This window comes from Lycorma delicatula, chromosome 6, assembly GCF_047948215.1.
Source record: "Lycorma delicatula isolate Av1 chromosome 6, ASM4794821v1, whole genome shotgun sequence".
NCBI classification, from domain to species: Eukaryota; Metazoa; Arthropoda; class Insecta; order Hemiptera; family Fulgoridae; genus Lycorma; species Lycorma delicatula.
Window position 1 is genome coordinate 116751553 of NC_134460.1, and position 20947 is coordinate 116772499.

The following is a 20947-nucleotide window of genomic DNA, read 5'->3' on the forward strand; positions in this document are numbered from 1 at the left end:
GAAGCTATTTGCCAGACCAAAGCATCTTAATATTGGAGAACACTCAGAAACTCTTCTAACGAAGTAGGGCCAAAAGCTCCTGGTGTTCCAAATGGCACCCGCAGTTGTAATTCCCGACATTCCGGCAAAGTACTGTGAAAGAGATCTGCAGTAAACTTCAAATTGAAAACAGTTCGCCGATCTTCCAGTTTCTCTAGGTTCAAATCTCCGCATTGAGTAGTGTAGGAAGTGGTATCAAATTGACCAGGAAACCTGCATCTCAACGCCCAAAGCAGTTTCTTCTGGACACTTTCAATCATATCATTAGTGAAACCACAATCCCTGTTCCAAATGACCGTACAATACTCAACAAGAGGAGAAACCAAGTGTTTTATATAGCAGTAGCCATGTGCTTATAAATATAAAACGACGACAAAGCCATCTTACTACACCCAAATTTCTTCTTGTCAATGAGGTGATGGCCTCAATGTGACGTATAAAGGAAAGCTTCGTGTCAAAAAGAACTCCTAGGTCCTTTATCTCCTCAACTCGCTCAATGCGAGAGTTGTCTAAAAAATAAACATGACAAAACCAATTCGTCTTTCTTGTGAATGTCATCCATCACTTTCGTCTTTTCAAGATTCAAAGTAAGACTATTCTCAACAGACCACAACCAAGCCTTATTCAACACTTTATTATTATTTTATTTTTTATTCTCTTGGGCAAGCCCAGTAAAAGGCATTTGGCCGGCCCAAAGGCAAGGCGCAGGAGTTTTAACTATTGTTCATGCATTGTATATGGGGACATGAACTATTGAATACTATGGGTTAGATATATGAATGAAAGACAAAATACCAGACATGAAAATTTATGAACTGCCAAATGTTAATGGCCATCGTCTCCCGCCTGCAGCTCTACCTGATCGTTCCCCTCAATGTTATTGAGGGGGAAGGTGTTATCTTATCACTCGAGCTTGTGACGTACCAACGGACCAAGCGGCATGTATCCAGCAACACAGCCTTCTGCATTGGTCAGAACAGATTTGCTGGTACTCCAACGGATCTTAATGAATCATGCAGAGAATGTGGAATCTCTCACATCGCACCCAAAACCACCAGGACTACCACTACGCTCTCCTGATCCCAAATCTCCTTGACTTGATCTGCAAGATCCCTATACTTCACTAGTTTTACTGTATACTTTCTCACTATGTTGGTGGACAATGGGATTGTGACATCAATCAAGAAGGTGATCTTCACCTGCTTCTTGGTCAGAACGATGTCTGGCCTATTATGCTCCACTGTCCTGTCCGTCAGAACAGTACAATCGTAGTACAGTTTATACCAATCGTCTTCTAATACAGACTGAGGAGTATACTTAAAATACGGGACTGAAACGGCAAGGAGAGCCAGTTCCAAAGCAAGCCTCTGGTGAAGCATCTTTGCCACGTTGTTATGTCGGACTGTATATTCCCTAGGAGCTAAAAACTGACACCCGTTAATGATATGTTTGATGGACTTGCTGGTCGAACCACATAGACGGCACAGGTCAATGGTTACAGCAGGATCCTTAACGATATGCTGAGTGTGCTGATGACCCAATCCTGTATAACAAATACAAGGCCCTCTGTCTCAGCAAACAACTCTGCGTACTCCAGCCAGGCTACAGACGCATCTCAATCAACTGCTTCATCCATAAGCGCCGCATAGTACCTCCCATGCAACTCCTTCGAATGCCACCTATCCATCACACTGATCTCGGAGAAGGTATCCTCAAGAGGCTGGAATTTCTCATCACTGAGCTGTAGTGGGGTTAGACTATTGTCACTTTTTACTATAACCCCGTGAAGCAAGCTGGACTGGCTCTTTTCTATGAAGTATTTCCGGAAATTCAGCAGCTGTTTTGCATGAACCTCCTGCAAATCCACAATGCCTCTTCCTCCTCTATTCCTGGACAGGTGAAACCGCTCGACAGAGCTGTGCGGGTGATGGGAGCGGTGTCACGTGAACGATATACACATCATTCTATTAAGCCCTTCAAGGTCTGTCTGCGTCCAATTTATCACGCCAAAGCTATAGGAAACCAACAGAACGGCAAATATGTTCATGGCCTTTACCTTATTAGAACCACTCAACTGGGAACTCATGACAGCTCTCTACTGTTGAAGCCAGATGCAAGGTCCTATTTCACTTGACTATGCCTAATTCCAATATCCTCCAGGAAACCAAGGTACTTATAGGTACTTATATGTCTCACCACACTGCATTGCATTCATGAACGCAGGAGCATCCATCTGCGGCACATCACACGCCTCAATCTGCGACCATTTTCCTCTCTTCATGGCATTGACCCTACACTTGTCAAGACCAAAACTCATGCATATGTCGACACTAACTTCTCGACTAATTTGACAAATTGCCAGACCTATTTTTCAGTGTCAGAAATAAGCTTAATATCATCCATATACATTAGGTGGCCAAAACTGTACTGCCCAAGAGCAAAACTCTTCTTGGATTTCTGCAAGATGGAAGACAGAGGGTTCAACGCTAAGCAAAGCCATAGAGCTCTCAAGGAATCACCCTGAAAAATGCCTCAGTTGATCTGTGTTACTCCGACCTTAACGGGCTTCTTATCTGGAATAGTCAACAAAAGATTTGTGCACTACTTACCCATAACGATACTTAGGCACTCAACGACAACGAGATCAACTTTGTACAGACGTAAGACCTCTATTATCCAGGAGTGCGGAACCGAGTCAAAGGCCTTCCTGTACTCTATATAACCAGTATATAGGCTGCCCTGACTCTTTGCCGTTACAGGGATAACGCTATCAATCACTAGCTGCTCTTTGCAACCCCTACTACCTTGACGACACCCTTTCTGTTCCTCAGCTAAGATCTGATGCCTCTCAAGATGCTTATTGATTTTGGCAGTGAGGACAGAAGTAAAAAGCTTATATATTGTAGGGAGACAGGTAATAGGTCTGTACTTGGACAGGTCTACTGTCGCAGGAGAAGATTTCGGGATCCGATAGGTCATCCCCTGGGTGAAAAAGGTTGGCATTAAACTTGCATCTCGCAAGATGGCAGAGTAAAATTCTACAAGGCGCTTGTACCAAAAGTTATGCACTCCATCAATCCCAGGCACCTTCCAATTATGGGTTTTCCTAACCGCCCCCTGTACATCTTCTAAAGTGATTAAATGATCTACCATTGTCTGTACTCTTATCAACCCGTTTTCGTTCCTCATGGATCCCCATTGCCCCACTGTTATGCTGTGAGGACCACAACCAAAGCGGGCCCCAATAACCCAAGACCCCCTCACTAGTAGGAGACACGTTCGCCTGAGGTTGTTGCCTGCAACTGCTTATACAGCTTTTTTTGATTGGTATGGAACAAGTGAGCTTGTTCCCGTCGCATGTTACTCTGCCGATATCACCATAGCCGACATGACAGTACCATTAATCGTTGCTTTAACAAATCCAGGATTTCATGGCCGGTGGTGTTTTCCGGGTTCTCATACGTTTGGATTATTGACTGCTGCCGATCAGATACTTCCACTGGGGTTAGCAGATATTAAGAAACTGGACAAACGACCAATCTCTTTCCTCAGCTTATCAACTTTCCTACACAGTCTCTCCTCCCAAGGTGGCCTTGTGGTACATTAGGTGAGGCACCGCCACTCGCTCCAGCACTCCTCACCCCAGACTGAACATCACATCATGACAGTCGCAGTGTTTGAAGCCTGAAATGAAAAACAGTCAATTTTGTCATATTGTAATTGTGTGCTATTACTGGATGAATTTTCATAGCATTAATTTGCAAAATTGAGTATGATTTCTTACCTTACAAATCACTATCATTATCACTGGTATTGGCCCTGTCTCCATTATGTCATCTGTGAGTCATTTGACAAAACAGGCATAATCTTCAGTACTATTGAGTGCATTTGATATCCTTGATTTCTTGAAATTTCTTTCAATGATGTCAGGTGAAACAGACCTCCAGGTACTTAGGATTCACACGCACATTATATGTATCATGGCCATTTAATTTTCCCTCCCGGTGTGTACTCATGTTTGTCTTCAATACAGCTGGCCATATGTGTCCTCAAAGGTTTGTTGACCGACACATCCAGGTGAACATTGATGTCAGTTCCCCAGGATTTATGACCATGCCCATTTTTGCTTCAAGGCGGGACTTTACTGTCTGAATGAGGTAGCCATGCAAACTGTCCAACATGAGGGACTTTAGATGAAGCAGTGTACCTGATGGCGTTTTCAAACTTTTTTGACCCAATCCAACATCAATTTGCTGGTCATCAACTCTTTATCCTGTGCCATAAAATGCATACCAACAGGAAACTTCAAGCCTTTAAGTATGGATTTCCTCCAGAAAATGATAGGATAACAGTTTCCTTCCATCAGCAGTAACTGCTAGCGTCACAATGCCATGTTGTTTTTCTGCACCAGATGTAATGATCGGCACACTTGATGCTCCCTTCTATTGTGGTGTTGCTTGGCATGTCAAAGTACACCGGCATCTGATCTGCATTGCCAATATTTGACAGCAGGTATCCATTCTTCTGATATATTCCAATGACATACTGATCCAAAGTAACCACTTTGTCCGTGTAATCTCAGGGCATTTTCTGGCATAAAGTTGTACATTAATCAGGGACAAGATCTTCCTTCTCATAAAGTGCCAAACCAATCCCCTATTGGTTTTGAACTCTTTGGAGTCCCTTTAGCACATGTGATTTCCTTTGCACTATATTGCAGAATTTCATGGTTGACTACGTTGCCATTGTTATGTAATTCTTCCACATAACAGAGATGTTTATCCACTAGTTCTGCATATTTTTTGTTGTTTGGGACCTGAAATGCATGGCAAGAGCTTTTTGATTTTGCTAATGGCTCCTGTTTCTGCCAATACCTCACAAGATTCTGAAACACCAAACTCCAAGTAGCTCAGTTCTGGTTCTTGACAAAATTAATCATCCAAAGTTTGAAAGCCATAGTGCAGCTGTTATATTTACTTTTAATATTGTTACTGAAACACACTTTCAAAAACTCAAGGCTTATTGACTGCATGAACTGCTAATTGGAACTGGGAAAGAAAGTGATAAGATTCACACAGTGTGCATGTACAGCAAGTAAGGGTGGGGATAAGTATGCAAATGAGTTGATCTTGACAGTACTTGATGAGTTCAGTGGAATGCAATGAATCACTGCATTGCTGGTTTTACAGTAGGATTTCTATAAATGTTGCTGTGTCACAAAAATTTACTACGCAAAAGTTATGAGAGGGTTAAAAAATACAGAAAATGGCCTTAAAATTGGGGCGTAGAAATTATCTGAGAGCAAAGATTACATGAGTAAATACAGTAGCTTTAGAGCTGATAGAATATTTAGTAATATTAAGCAGTATTGTACTGCTTAACATTTCTGTTATATCATATTTATTTGATTTATCGAATATATTGTTGCATTAGTTCATAATTTGTTTTTTACATATTCATCTGTTTATCAAGCATTCTATTCTACTTTAAAAGTAATATTGGCTTAAAAACAAATACTAGATACTAAACACAATGTAACAAGAGGTAAAACATCAGAGTGTAACACTTTTGAGAAGTATTCTCATTGTTATAAAATACCAATGAGTAATAAAAGTTTTTAAATTCATTAAACTGACATGATCTTAATATATAATTTTCAATTTCTGACATAGTCTGTAACAGAATTGTTTAAACTTCAATTATATTATGTTATTAGTATTGCATATTTAGTTATGTTAACTTCCATTATGTTAACTTTATGTTAATTTTCATTAAATTCAATTTTTTACTTCCTTGTATAAAGTAAAGGAAGTATTATGATCGCAGAAAATTTCGGTTCTCATATTTCAACGGAAATATCCATTTTGACTAGTTTTGGCGTGACTACTGTACATATGTACGTATGTATCTCTCATAACTCAAAAACGATTAGCTATAGAATGTTGAAATTTTGGATTTAGTGCTGTTGTAACATCTAGTTGTGCACCTCCCCTTTTGATTGTAATCAACTGGACCAAAAGTATCCAAAAAAACCCAAAATCAAAAAAAAATTGGATTTTGGACTTTCTTTAGCTGCAGTAATAAGCCCTCATTAAGAGCTTTTCAGCAATATATCATAAGTGGTACTTATTTTCATTGGTTCCAGAGTTACAGCCAAATGGAGTCTTAATTAATGAAATATTTGGATCTTACAGGGGGAAGAAACATCGGTTCAAATCCGATGTGCCTTCCTATTTTTTATTTAAATATATTGATTTATTAATAATTATTAACCTCTGATTGTAAAAACATTTTTACGATAAATGATTCAATAATAACAATAAAAAAAAATAATCAGAAGTTATTGTTAAAATGAAATTTTACGTACTTTTCATTTTAATTCAAACATTTTTGGAGGTTAATAATTATTAAGAAATCTATGTATTTAAATTAAAAAAAGAAAGTTAAAAAAATGTATATGTATGAAATTGGATTCAACTGATGTGTTCATGATTACGGATCTGACATGTTCTCATTTATACCACATAAGTACTTAAGCAATGTAAAATAAAATTTATATATAAGCTAGTATAAAATGCTGATACAGACACCACAAAAAAATGTGATGCAATGTGGTATCCACCATAATGCAGCTGTGAAACTGCCCACTTTATTAACGAATTGGAGGATTGTATTTCACTTTCAAATAAAATGCAGCAAAAAATGTTTATATGTAATTTAATAGGCGTACAAGGAAGTCATATGGTATCCACATCAGATGTTTCAGTTTTGTATATAATTTATAAAAATTGTGTATTAAGTTTACCTTATTAGGTATTGAATTATCAGTTACATTCTACTGTACAGAAAATAAAAATATTAAGTATTAAAGTAAATATATACTTAGTATCAAACATAAATTTAATAACTTAATTTTTTTTTACAAATGTTGTAAGAGATGCTGGAAAGATTCTTGGCATGTATTCAGTGAAATTTCCAACATGGCCTGTCTAAGATTTGTCATAAAATTCACAATAAAACGTTTTACTAGTTTGAACAAAGTTCTAACTATGAATACTTTTATTAATTGGAATTCTGGTATTAGTAGGGAGAGATTGTTAAAAAATTACATTTTTTTTTTAAAGGAGCCATTGCTAAAATTCCACCATATAATTCCTTTTTTATGTAAAGTATTATGTTACTGACAATATTGCATCATTATCTCAGTTAGCCAACACATTTCACTTAATTAATTCATCATAAACAGAGATAATTTGGCCAACTGCCAACATGTTTTTAAATATTTAGTCATATAAAAAACATTGGTCTTGTAAATCAAAATATGAATAATTTTATCAGTAAAGAAAAAGTCATCTTTAGTATTCAAAACTAATAAATGGTTAAAAAATTAATGTCTAGAACGAAATAGGCTTTTTTTATGTGAAACTTCTTGGAGTTTGTATTTTATTAACATCAATTCTTTCAAAGTATGAAAATGTTGTACAAGGAAGGAGTTTTAAAAATAATCTTGTGAATATTGAATTTAAAAATCTTCTACACTGTTGGTGTCCTTTGACTAAGAATTTAGAATTATGGTTACATTATAATATTACCTGTCTGATGTATTTAACACTAAAAATATATACTCTTTATCATCAGTTACATTTATTTTATTAGATTTAATGGTTTATTTTAACTGGTGTACTTTTTTTGTGTTACTGGTAATCGATTATTTTTTTAAGTAAAGAAAAATTTCATCAATAGTTTTTAGTTATTGTTAACGATGAAGTTTTTTCCAGTGTACAGATTGTTATAATATTGTTTGAAGATTTTGTTAATATAGTTAATTTTGTTGTTTGTATTTCTTTTCCTTTTAATTTATTTTATGCATTTCTTCTTTTACAGTTTTTTTTTTATTTAATTTTCCTGATTTATCAGTGTAGATTAATTTATAAATAGCTCTTTCAGTATATGAGGTAGTTTCAAATAATAACTGGGTTGCTTCACCACTCAGTGAATGTAAGATAGTCTTGCACCACCAGGAGTTTATAATCTCCATGTTAGTAAGTCAGTGCCCCACAGGAGGTGAGTTGTATCGTGTAGACCAGTGACTCTCACTCAAACTTTATAGCTCTATGACCTCCAAAAAGTAAAAAAATACATAATGAATATTTTACAACCATCAACCCCAATACAATGAAACCTAGTTAAAACTATTTATCTGTGTTGATAGGGATAAGTATGAACATGCATGTTTGAGATGTACAAACATGAGCAGTTTACAGATTCCAACTTGATGTCACATGCTCCTTGTAATTTGATCTGCCTGCATAATATTTGCTGTGAGAGCGTCAAGTTCGAACGTTCATTGGTACACTTGAACACATCGTGCTCTCAGCAGTATAAAAAACGTATAAAGGATTACAGAACATCAGTTTAGTTTTGAATACAAAGCATGCATCTGTTGCCTTTATTTAAGTTTTTTAAAGGCATAGTTTTAAAATAATAATTGAGATTTCAGTGTTTAGTGTGTGGTGAAACAGTGTACTGTTTTTTCCCCCAAGTAGATTCTTATGCAAAATGGATAAATTTGTGAAAAACAAACAGAACCATCTACAACTAGTAAATCAGTTGGTAAAAAGACAAGATTGTACAATGACATCCAAATCCTCTAGGGGAAGACACCTTCAAACCACCCCTCCCTACCTGCCCTAACGGGCTTTACCAGGCGTCATCTTTTAAATCTCAGGATATGACATCTCTCAGTGCCGATGCAAATGCCACAAGTGAAACTCCCATCAGTAACTAAACATAACAAAACCCATCTCTAGGCTCAAGCAAGACTGAAACTATAGTCGTCAAAGGAACTGAATCACCTACCTACCTGAAAGGTAAAGTGAGTTCACATACGACACAAATGCAGGAAAAAACACTAACACTAAAAATAAAATTACAAAATAATATAACACTAAAAAACAAAAACAACACTAGCAAGAAATCATAAAAAAAAGTATGCAGGATTAAGACCAAAGAACACACTTGATTCTCCCTGCAATCCATTCCCTAGCCAAATCGACAGAAATTCTGCAACCACTAACTATTCAGCAGCCCGGTCCCTCCAGTTTTGACTGATGTCAAGCATTACTTCGACAGTATCCAGTTGACAAATTACAGTGCCCTCCAAATTGCAAGATCATATTTGGCGCACTCATACAACATGGAAGGCATCATCTTGTACTCTACACTGCGAACACAGACCCGAACCCAGTCAGTCTACCCCTGAAGACCCTATGACTGGTAAGAAACTGAGTTACATACTTGTTAAGGGAAACTCATGAGGCACAAACTTCTAATATCTTGGAAGAGAACATGCATGTATCACCCATCATCAGTAGTCTCATCTTATCTGGTCTGCCATACATTACAGTCATGTTGCTTGATATCCCAAATCTTTTCAGAAGTCAACTCGCCCAACTTCCTAGGAACATATTGCTCCTGTCAAGAGCTAGAATATAAATTGGTTTCACTCTCTCAATCACCAGACCACCTACTGTGAAACCGTCCAATAACTACTCATTACCATCAATAGCAATAATTGTTGGGCCCTCAATAATATATCTACAACTATGGATTTTCATCCTATCCACTCAAACTGGCACAGTATGCAACATAATTGCTTTACATACTCCCCTGTAGAGGATTCTTAGGGTTCTAAAATTGTGACCCCAATCCGGATTGATGTCGGATCCCAAAGAAGGCACTACAGGGCTTTTCTGCGTCGTATTGAAGATGCCTCTAAGTTGAAAATTCTCATCAAGATACACCTAGAGCTACTTCTGAACCTGAGTGCACTTTATTCAATGGCCTGACATCAATGCTTAAACTTGCTGACTCTCCACCAAATGGCCTTTGAGGGGCATCATCGTGGGCTGAAAGTCATCTTGCGTTGATGAGCCCACAGCTCAAGCACCCTGCATGCATTAGTGGTTCTGAACTCAACTAGCAGGCTCCTGCCTGTCATCCACATAGTCCACAAGATATCCACTATTATTTAAATTATGGTTTTACCTCATTGGATGGAAAGCTGAAGTGTATTGTTTACTTTAAGTCATCTCTGATGAAAGCATGAAGCCATCAAAATTAATTTGACACTTGTAAAATAAACATCCAGATCATAAAAGTAATCTCTTGGAATTTTTCAAAAGAAGATTACTTACTTTGAGAAATCAACAAGCTACTGTTTGTAAATCAACCTATATTGATAGAATTACACTTGAAACATCTTATCTTACATTAAAAACTAAGATGTCAAAACCCCATGCAATGGCAGAAAACCTCATATTGCCTGCTACAATTGATGTGGTCAGTGTTTTAATAGGCATGGAAGAAGCAAAAAAATTCTTTCTAACGACACAATATCAAGGCAAATTGATGACATGGCTGCAGATGTTCATGATCAGATAATTCAGCAAGTGAGTTACAGTGAATTTTTTTAGAATTTAGTTTGATGAATCAACAGATGCGGCAAAAATATCTCAGTTCTTATGTTTTGTGAGATATGAATGCAATAGGACAGATCAATTAAAAAAAATAAAAGTTGTTTTACAAATCAGTGTCATTTTGATGGTCCCGGTAAATAAAAATGATTTCTGGAAGATATGGGTTCTGAATCCACTGAGTGAAAACGTTACTAGTGCTAAGTCACCAATTGAGATTCACAACCAGCTCATCGAAGTGTCTGCCGATAAATCATTACAACTACAATTCATGTCTGATGATTTAGATACATTTTGGCTTTCGTGTCGAAGTGAATATGGAGATTAGTCAGAGAAACATTGAAAGTATTAATTCTTTTTGCTACATCTTACCTCTGTGAAAAGGGTTTTTCATCCATGGTTGTGCTAAATACTAAATATAGGAATCGTCTTTTATCACTTGAAAACAGTTTGCTTTTGCGTGTTTCTAACATAGATCCACATATGAAGAAACTTTTAAATTGAAGACAAACACAACCATCTCATTAACTTATTGTCTTTACATATATACTTATAAATGATAGTAAAATATTTATAAGAAATGATTTTTTTCTCATAAAATAATTTCAATATTGTTTCCATGTAAAGTTGTCGGCAAAATTTCACAACCCCTCCAGGTTGAGAAATACTGGTGAAGACTTAACATTAAAAAAAATTTCTTTTTTTTTTTTTAACTAACACAAACTAATTTTTGTTGAATGTGGAAAACTAGTCAATTCAAGTATTCAGAAAGAAGTTAATTTGTGATGATTATACCAAGTGGTGCTTAACTCATGGATCAAATCACAGTTTTGAACTTAAATCCTTAATGCAAAAATGCAGTGCATCACTTTCAAACAAGGAAATGGTGTGACAACCTCAAACCAGTACAATCCCTAAAAATTTCAAAAAATATAATTGAAGCCTATGATTTTAGTTATTCTCCAGGGGTTGGAGATTCATTTGAACTAATTTTAGAATATTTACTGTTTGCCAAATATTGCATAATTACATCTCAAGTCCTTAAAGAAAGGATGTCTTCTCAATATTTGATGATCTAATTATCATTAGACTAAATATAAACCACATCATAGTAATTACATTCACTAAGATTTATAAAAATCATGTGATTATAAATTATCGTTTAAATCTGTTGCTAAGTTGAGCAAGCAAGTTCTACACTTTATATTTGCATTGTAAATTATATCTTAATAAATAGATAACATCTTAGTTTTCATGAAGTACTGCTAATAAACATATACTTTGATTAAAATCACACCAGTAATTTAAAATGAATTGTTTGAAGAAAAAATCACTTAAGTAATTTTAAAAAACTGAAGTAATTAATATTTTTTAATGTTCTAGAAAAAAAATTAAATTGAAAATGTCTTTCGTACTCGGTTCTGAATGTCTTGTAAATATAACATCAAATGATGGTCATTAATTCTGTTCTGAAAGTGTTAGTTGGACCTATTCTTTTGGGTTATAACAAATAGAAATTATATGTAGGAATATTTCTCTGATGGTCCAATCAACAATACAGACTTAGTTTAATAATCACCCTTAAGGATCTGGCTGAACTTAAGCAGTGAGTATCTAACCTGCTTATATTTTACTGTGGTTGGTTACCTTTGCCCCCCATGAAACCAGTAGCTAACTGATCAATGATGATACATTACTAGCTCAAATACGTTGCAACAAATATTTTTTCCTTAAGTTACTAGTAAGTCACCTGCAGACAGGTTTTCTTAAAAAAGCCCTTACTCATCCCTAGAATTATGTGGATGCATCCAACTGGATTATAGACAAACTGCTGGAGATTATTATTAAAATTCACTTTTTGAGTGTTTTTACTTCAATATAAAGGGATTTTTGGTTTGATGGCTTGGAAAATCTGGTTTCTGCTGTATGTCATTTTGTGTTCTAGCAGTCATCTTATAACCAGTTTAAAATAATTCTTTTATTCTAATAGTCACATAATAATACATTTTATATATCATGTCATAAAATAAATTGTAAATATAAGGGATGAATAAAGAGTAATGCATTTACTCGTAAGTGCAAATGAAACAAATATGGTATAAACATACATTTATTTTTTGACACAATCACCATTACAAAATACATACATTTTCCCAATGGTGAACCAGTTTTCTCATTCCATTGATGAAGAATGCTGGTGATCTTTCCTTGATCCACAACTTCACTGAATACTTCAGTTCACCATCCATGATGAAATGAATACCTGTAATAGCCCTCTTTAATTGTGGAAAGAGTGAAAATCGCAGAGCGCCAAATGTGAAGGGTGTAGAGGTTTAAATTTCAACTTCACAAGAGCTTCAATGATTGTGTGTGGATGAGCATTATATCATGTTGCAAAATTATCACCTCTGGATTGTTGGACACAATACATCTCCTAAGGTGTTTTAACATCTATAAATATCATACAGAATTTACAGTTGACTCACCTTCCAGATGCTCAGTCATGAACATGTGCTTGGAATCCCAGAACAGTCGTAAGAGAACTTTTTTTTTTCAAAAGATTGTTTGGAGTTTTTTAAATTGTAGCAAACCATGCCAATGTTCCATGTTCTATCATTTTTCTTCTAAGAACTAACAATGCACCCAAGTTTTGTCTTCTGTCATCATATTCGAAAGGAAATCATTTGGTAACGATAACATTTCAGAAGCTGTTCACACCATTCCTTTCATTGTTATTTGTTCTTTTCTATGAGTTTGTGTAGCACCCACCATGAATAGATTTTGTGGTAGCCCAGTGTGTAATAATGTTTCCTACTTGTTCTTCAATGTGGTGATGTATTGTGTGATTTTGAATCATTTCATCCTCTTCCTCTTATTGGTTATCAGAGAAGCAGGTCAACCCCTTCAAGGTTCATCCTTAATGTTCACTTTATACTACCTTCTGATTCACAAAATGTTATCACTCACCTACTCAAAGTACTTTGAACAATAGTTTAATCTCTGTAAACAGCTTTTAGATAATGTTGAATGTCACTAGCATTCAATTTTTCCCTTATTAAAAAATTCAATTTCTCCAAATTGTTTTAAATTGACATAATTGTCATTTTAATATTGATATAACAGATATACTCAACTCTAAGACAATAGTGACTGACATTTATTAAAAACAGCAATGGAAGCACAATAGGCCCTTTCTCATAAGCTGAAATATTGTGATAAGTTAAACGAACAGTTCTGTTGTCTGGTTTGGTAGAGGCAGATGTTATTTTTAATAACAAAATTAAAAAAGAATAAATGATTACTCTTTTTAACAACGATTGTACATTCATAAATATAAATGTAAGGATAAATTAAAATATTTAATTATCAAATTAATGTAAATATTTGTCTAGATGTTTCATAATTTTGGTACCAGATAATGATCTGAAAGCCTATTTTTGTTCCTTAAAAACTTGTTCTGACTTTTTAAGCAAGCCTCAAGAGATGTCATTATGCTAAGATGGGAATATATATAAGGATAAATAATATTTATAATTAATATTTATGTTCACATACATGAGTTGAATTTTGATACCATAAAATCAGTGATGCAATTATGAGTTTACAGGTACCAACAAATAAACAAACACATTTCCCACAAACTTATGTAGTTGTGAAAAATTATTATTTCTTAAACAAACTGAATCAAATTTTGGAAACATACATTTTCAGTTAGTCATTAGCTCTCCAGTGATTAGTGCCCTAAAATTTCATCTCTTGCTGGTGGATTTTTCCAATAAGAAATTTAGAATGTGGTTAAAAATGCATTGGATCTAAACATTTTATTATTATTTAGTTTGTAAGCAACATCTGTGTTCAGTTTTTTTAATGTAAATTAGACTATTTATAATCCGTCTATATAAAGTGATTTGGAGATTCTTACCTTGTATGTATAACAACACTTCTCAATATATAGTAAGAACATTATTATTCATGACATTTTTTTAACAGTAACTAAAGTTTTTTATTGCCCAGAAATTCTAGTGATATTAGGATAAAATAATGTTTATTTTTATTTTTTACTAATTATGTATCAAGGGTGATATGTTTTCATTACATATGAAATGACAGTATATAATCAGACTGTCTGGTGAATTTTACTTACTATTATAATGGTCATTACAGTGTGGAGACTGTACAGTAGAACAATGAGTACTTCATAAATATTTGAACAGAATTAAGTGAATCTTGATTGAACACTAAATGATCAACTTTCTTTTGCAATTTTTGACAGGTAAAATTTAAGCAGACCAGCAATTTGCATGATCACATTTATATTTATTGAAACAAAGAGATAGATATCTTTTAATAATAAATATTTTAGATCATCTGAATATAAAACGACTTATCTAAATATATTATTGCCATGTAGTATTTCCTCAAGTCATAATTGCAGATTCAGCTTTTACCTGGTATATTTAATTAAATCAAAAGTGACTGAATTGAAGTTTAAAAACTTACTAGATGTTTTATTTTAATTCATACTAAGCCACAGATTACACTAATAAACATAATTTTTGTTTCATAACATGCAGTAATACATGATCTTAATCTGTTTTTTGATGCTGAAAAAAAATATGAACTTAGAATCTTTCTATGCCTACCATTTTTAAATTTTAATTAAAGGATTTTTTTTATTTTTCAGCAGTTTAAGCGCCTATATTTTATTTTGTTAGCGCATTTTTTAGTGTTTAACTTATTTAACATAATTTGTAAGGTATAAATAAACATTAGACAAAGGTTAATAAACAATATTAAATCATATCATAATCACATTATGACATATGTACCTGTGATTTGGTGTGAACCAAAGGATCGTGTGACCGATTGTTACTTTTGTTTAACAAGTGTGTCTGGAATTTATAAAAATCTAAGCACTGTAAAATATCCTTCATTGTAGTCTACAATCAGGCCTACAGTGAAAATTACAATAACTGAAATTATTACAATACAGTGAAATTATTCCAGTAACTGAAACACCTGTGAATGTATGTTTTGAAAACAGCGATGAAGAATTGGGGAGTACTGAAGAAAACAACAATAATTTTGATTTTGATTATCTTCCAATAAGCCATATCTTATATCACAAGGTGAATTAAATGGCTTGGTTAGGGATTTAATTTATCAAAAAATCAAGCTGAACTGTTAGGATAAAGACTGCAAGGTTGGAATTTACTTTTTAAAAAATACAAAAATTTCAAGCTTTTGAAGCTGACAAAAAGAACTTTCTCAGTACTTTATTGATGAAAATAATTTGGTTAATTGCACAAATATTGATGAGTTTATATTGCACTTAGGCCAAGTTCATAAACCTGAGGACTGGCGCCTTCTGATAGATTCGTCCAACTATAATTTAAAAGTGGTTCTAGTACACGATGGTAATTGTGTATCCTTCTGACACCAATCACTTATGGTATTAATTTGAAAGAGACATACAATGTGAAAAAATTTAACTCAATGTTAAATAATGTAGAAAGTACAGCTTCTCATTTAAAGAAGTTTGCAAAAAGTTTCTCATCAAACAAAAATCTGACAATTACCATGATATTGTTAATCAAATTCTTACAGAACTATGGGATATAATATGTCTTTGAAAATACATTTCCTCCACTCACATCTGAATTTTTTCCCGGACAAGCTCAGAAACGTAAGTGACAAACACGGTGAACGTTTCCACCAAGACATTTTGGTGATGGAAAGCCGCTATAAAGGGAAATGGAATACTAACATGCTAGCCAATTACTGTTGGACATTAATTTGGGATGTGCCTGAGGCTATTTACAAAAAAAAAACCTTAAGTGAAATCATTCTAACACAGGTATGGTCATGTAAAATTATGAATTTTACACATTTTAACTATATTTTCCCTTAATTTTTTTTGAAGCGTAATTTATTTAAAACTAAGGGCGATAGAAAAATTGTATTTACAGATCTGTAATGTACGCAAAAAATCAATTCAAGAAATGGTATCACACTTAGAGAATCATTAATTTTTTTTTCTATTAGTGTTATTAATGTATCTTAAATTTTCTCTAAAGAGAATTTATATTTAAAGTACTTCACAGATCTTTAGGTGAAAAAACTGTTTTTGCATTTGAAATATTCAATCAATTTCAAATTAATAAGAATAAATGGCTTATAGTCCAATGTTTTACGGTAAAAATAGAGTATTACTTCAAAATTCTTTCAGACTTCATCAATTTTCATGAAAATTTATAATTTAGCTTATGTAACCCTCTGCTTAAAAAGTTATATGTTTTTGGGGATGAAATCTATTCCTTGTTAAAAAAATTCAAAAACCATAGATCTAAATGTTTCATAGTTAGAAATCATGTTTAGATATGTAGAATAACATTCTTTTATGTTGTGAAATATAATTGATGATGTTCTACTAGTTGAAATGGTGCATGTATAATAAATTAAAATCCCTTTACTGTTTATAATATAATTTATTGTAACATTTCAACCCTTAATAACCCCTTAAGAAAAAAATTGTTAAAATTATAGATGTAAGTGTTTTGTAGCTCAAAATCATTTAAATGTGTAGAATAAACATTGTTCCATATTCTGAAACATAATTTCATTGTGTTACAATGTTGTATCTCTTAGAATCCACCCTAATTACAAAAAACTTATACAGTTGTTAATGTAATTTATAAATTATTGCAACGTACCAAACCTTACAAACCATCCTTGGGATTAAAATTAACAACCATGTTTACTTAAAATTATAGAATGAGTAAAGGAGAGAAATAAAAATTTTATGTACATTATAATAACATGTTTTATTATTGTAACTCTAAGGATCATCACAAGAACTGTCATCACCGTCGACCACCTCCTCTTGGTTAGTAATTGTAGGACAATTATCACCGGAGCATATTCCACGCGTAGGGTTACAAAAAAGTCCAACTTTTCTGCAGCCACAAGTAGCACCGCATCCTTTTTAGCAATTGCAAAATATCATTTGGAGCAGTTCTGATGCAGGCATTTTCCATACTTTAATTGCTAGTAAAGAGCCTTCAATATTCATCCACCCCCAGTCAGATGAATATTTTTGTTTCCAAGCCACACCTGGGTTTGAGTAGTAGAGTTAAGTAGACTCTCTTAAAGTGTTCATTCAGAGCATTGACAGTAGGAACCAGGGATGATAATTTAACAACACTGTTTTTAGTGGTAGCTTTAATGAAGGACTCATAGCGCATCTGCTCGAGAAACACTGAGAAGTCTTCAACACAACTCAGTTTATTTCACTGTACCTCATATAAAAGAGATATATATTCACATATATACATTGACTAAATACATCTATGCACACAAAGTTCTATCATTCATCAGTAGGTGTTCGCCTACAGTGTACTACATTATGTTTCTTCTCCTACCTATACTTTAATCTATATATAAATATGTATATATATAATATATGTACACACAGATATGAGGATATACATGTGTAGATACATGTTCACATGTATTCGTAAATGCTACAAAACTGTCGAGAATATAAAAATTTACATGCTCCGATAATTTCACAGAAAAAATGCGATTGGTTTTTCAACAATATAATTCTTCTTAATTTTTAAGTATCCACTCTCTCAAAAAACAGTATTTCAGGAAATTTCAAGGGCTACAAGGCATATTACAGTTCAGATTACTTCAACCTTTCGTTTTTGACATTTTTGAGTTTAAATGGCTCGGGGAAGGTGGTTCTCGCACTCAAATGAAAACTTCTAACGATGATATCTCAATCAATTTTTATTCTACAGAAATAAAAACAAAACAAAATTTTTAGTAAAAAAACTTAATTTTTTTCGTTTCTTTCATTTTTGAATTATTATGAAAAAATAACTTTTTCAAGAAACTTCAAATTTGAAACACCTTTTTTCAAATCTAGGCATTCCAACATCTAGGTCAAACTTCTACAACATATTGGTAGTACTTAAATAAACTAGATTGTAAAAGGATTACGTTGAATTACAATTTTGCGGAAAAGTCATTTGTTTCATTGCTGATTTTTTCTCCAAAAAAGTTAGCAACCATTTTACTTTCATCATAACTACGTTAGTTTTCATGCTAATGACTTTTACCAAAGCTAATTTTAAAGATCTTTTTAATTACTTTGAAAATTATCCTATAGGTTTTTCTCAAAACACTTTCTGTTATTTAATGTTGAAAGGTTCAACTTCAGTTTTCAGTGAACAAAATGTTAGCTTCAACGAGGCATAACTCGGTTCGTCTCGCATCTGCAGCAATAAAAAAAAACCAATCAATTCGTTATTTTATAAGCTTAATTTTTGCTAATAATCCCTAATTACTGTCCAAATTTCACTCATTCGGTTTTGTCTGAAAGAATTCTGAACGAAAAACCGTAAACACTGGACTATTAATCCAAAAAACCTTTGAATTACTAACCATCCTTGATAATTACTAGTTTTATGGATTGAAAAATAAAATTTATAACAACTTTTATCTAGATAATTTTTTTAATTCATTTCTTTGTTATATATATTTCACCTCTTATTTCCTCTTATTAATTCTTTGGTGGTTGTTAGTCCACCTCATAAAACCAACTCGGGAGGTGCAAGAAACGTTCATCAACATTGCCAGCCGAAGACTTAGCTAGCAGTGAGGAGGCAAGAAACTTTACAAAGGGGGTGAAGTTTTCCTGTATAAGGTTTCTTGTAGCTAGTTACATCAAGGAAGGTGAATCTTTTGCTAAAGTTTCTCAATTCATGATAAATAAAAGTATTGTAACAACTTGCGAATCTCAAAATCAATTAAAATGCTCAGGAGTGGTGCTCTGCTTATTGAATTAAATGATCAAGAACAGTGCAAAAAACTATTAGCCCTTAAATATATAAGCAAAGATGAGTGCTAGTAGAACACCATAATATGCTGAATTTTAACAAGAGCATCTTCTGCTGTGACTTGGCTGACGCTGAGTTATCTGAAATTACAGATGAGTTGTCTCCACAGTCATTCCAGAGGATTATGAGTGGGGAGAATGGTGTTGACGAACCAATATTCTTGCTAATTCTAACTTTTTCAAGTCCAACCGTAGAAGAGAAAATAAAAGTGGGTTAGTATCCATGCACAATCATATATACCAAACCCTATATGCTGCTTTAAATGTTAAGGTTTTGGTCACAACAAAGATGGCTGCACATAGGAACAAGTTTGTATGTGTTACGGTGGTATTGGACACGATGAAACCACATGCACTGAGGTAGAAAAATGTGCAAATTGTAGACCCACTCTCACCAAGATGTCAAGAATGTCCCATTTACAAAGAATAAAAAGCTACTTTGAAGATTTGTTCTGAACAGAAAGTTCCCTTTCCTGTAGCTTGAAGAGAATACAGGAAAGAATGCTACAAGAGAAAGAATGCAGAACTTGCAAAGAACTATCTAAATTGTTAGAAGCATTATTTGACAAAGTAAGGTTCATAACGGCTGCTACTACACCATTAAGTACTAGTAAGAAGGTAATTTCGCTAGAAAGTTTGAAAGTGATTTACCGAAAACCATTTCAAGCAGTGCACCACCAAAGAAAATTTCAATTGCAGCAAACTACTAAGATCCCTATGAAGGATCTACTAAAACGTCGTCACCTGGTACAGTATCTCTGGCCTCCCAGGCTTCCGAATCCCCACCATCTCGAGGACACTTTGAAGATATGGAGCCTGAAGAAGCAAAGCACCTTTTAAAAGTTATCAATACTAAAGAGAAAAACGCAGAAATGGGGGAGAATATTTATGGCTACAAATATTATTCATTGGAATATTTATGGTCTCTGTTATCGCCATGAGGATATTGAAAAGCTAATAAAAGAAGAAGTACTTTAGTACTGTGTCTGCAGGAGGCTCACCTCTGTCCTCAAGATCATGTGTCTTTTCGCAGATACGTTTTCGAAAGATATGACTATCAGACTGAGGGCAAGGACGAGAAGTGTGGCTGTTTTCCTGAAGGAAATCGTTATAGCCACCCATGTCCCGCTAGTGGCAAACATCTCTGCAGGCTCATTGAAAATGTTGGCTCCATTCCAAATGAATACCTGCAACTTATATCTTCCTCCAAATTCTGATATCAGTGAGGATGATCTATCCAGTCTGTTTTCACAAATTCCTACACCCTGCCTAATAATTGGCGATTTCAACACCCATCACCATTCTTGGGGCTCAGAGTCTTGTTCTCCCTGAGGCAATATAGTTGATCGACTGAGGAAGAACTTAGATTTCTGCTTGCTGAACGATGGATCGTACATGGTTATATCATCTTCATTAGGTACATTTTCGTGCATTGATCTATCCTATGTTCAGCAACATTGCTCCCATGTCTTACCTGGTGCGTTTCCCAAAAACTTCTTTAGATGCCAACATAGGTTGTAATCTCAGT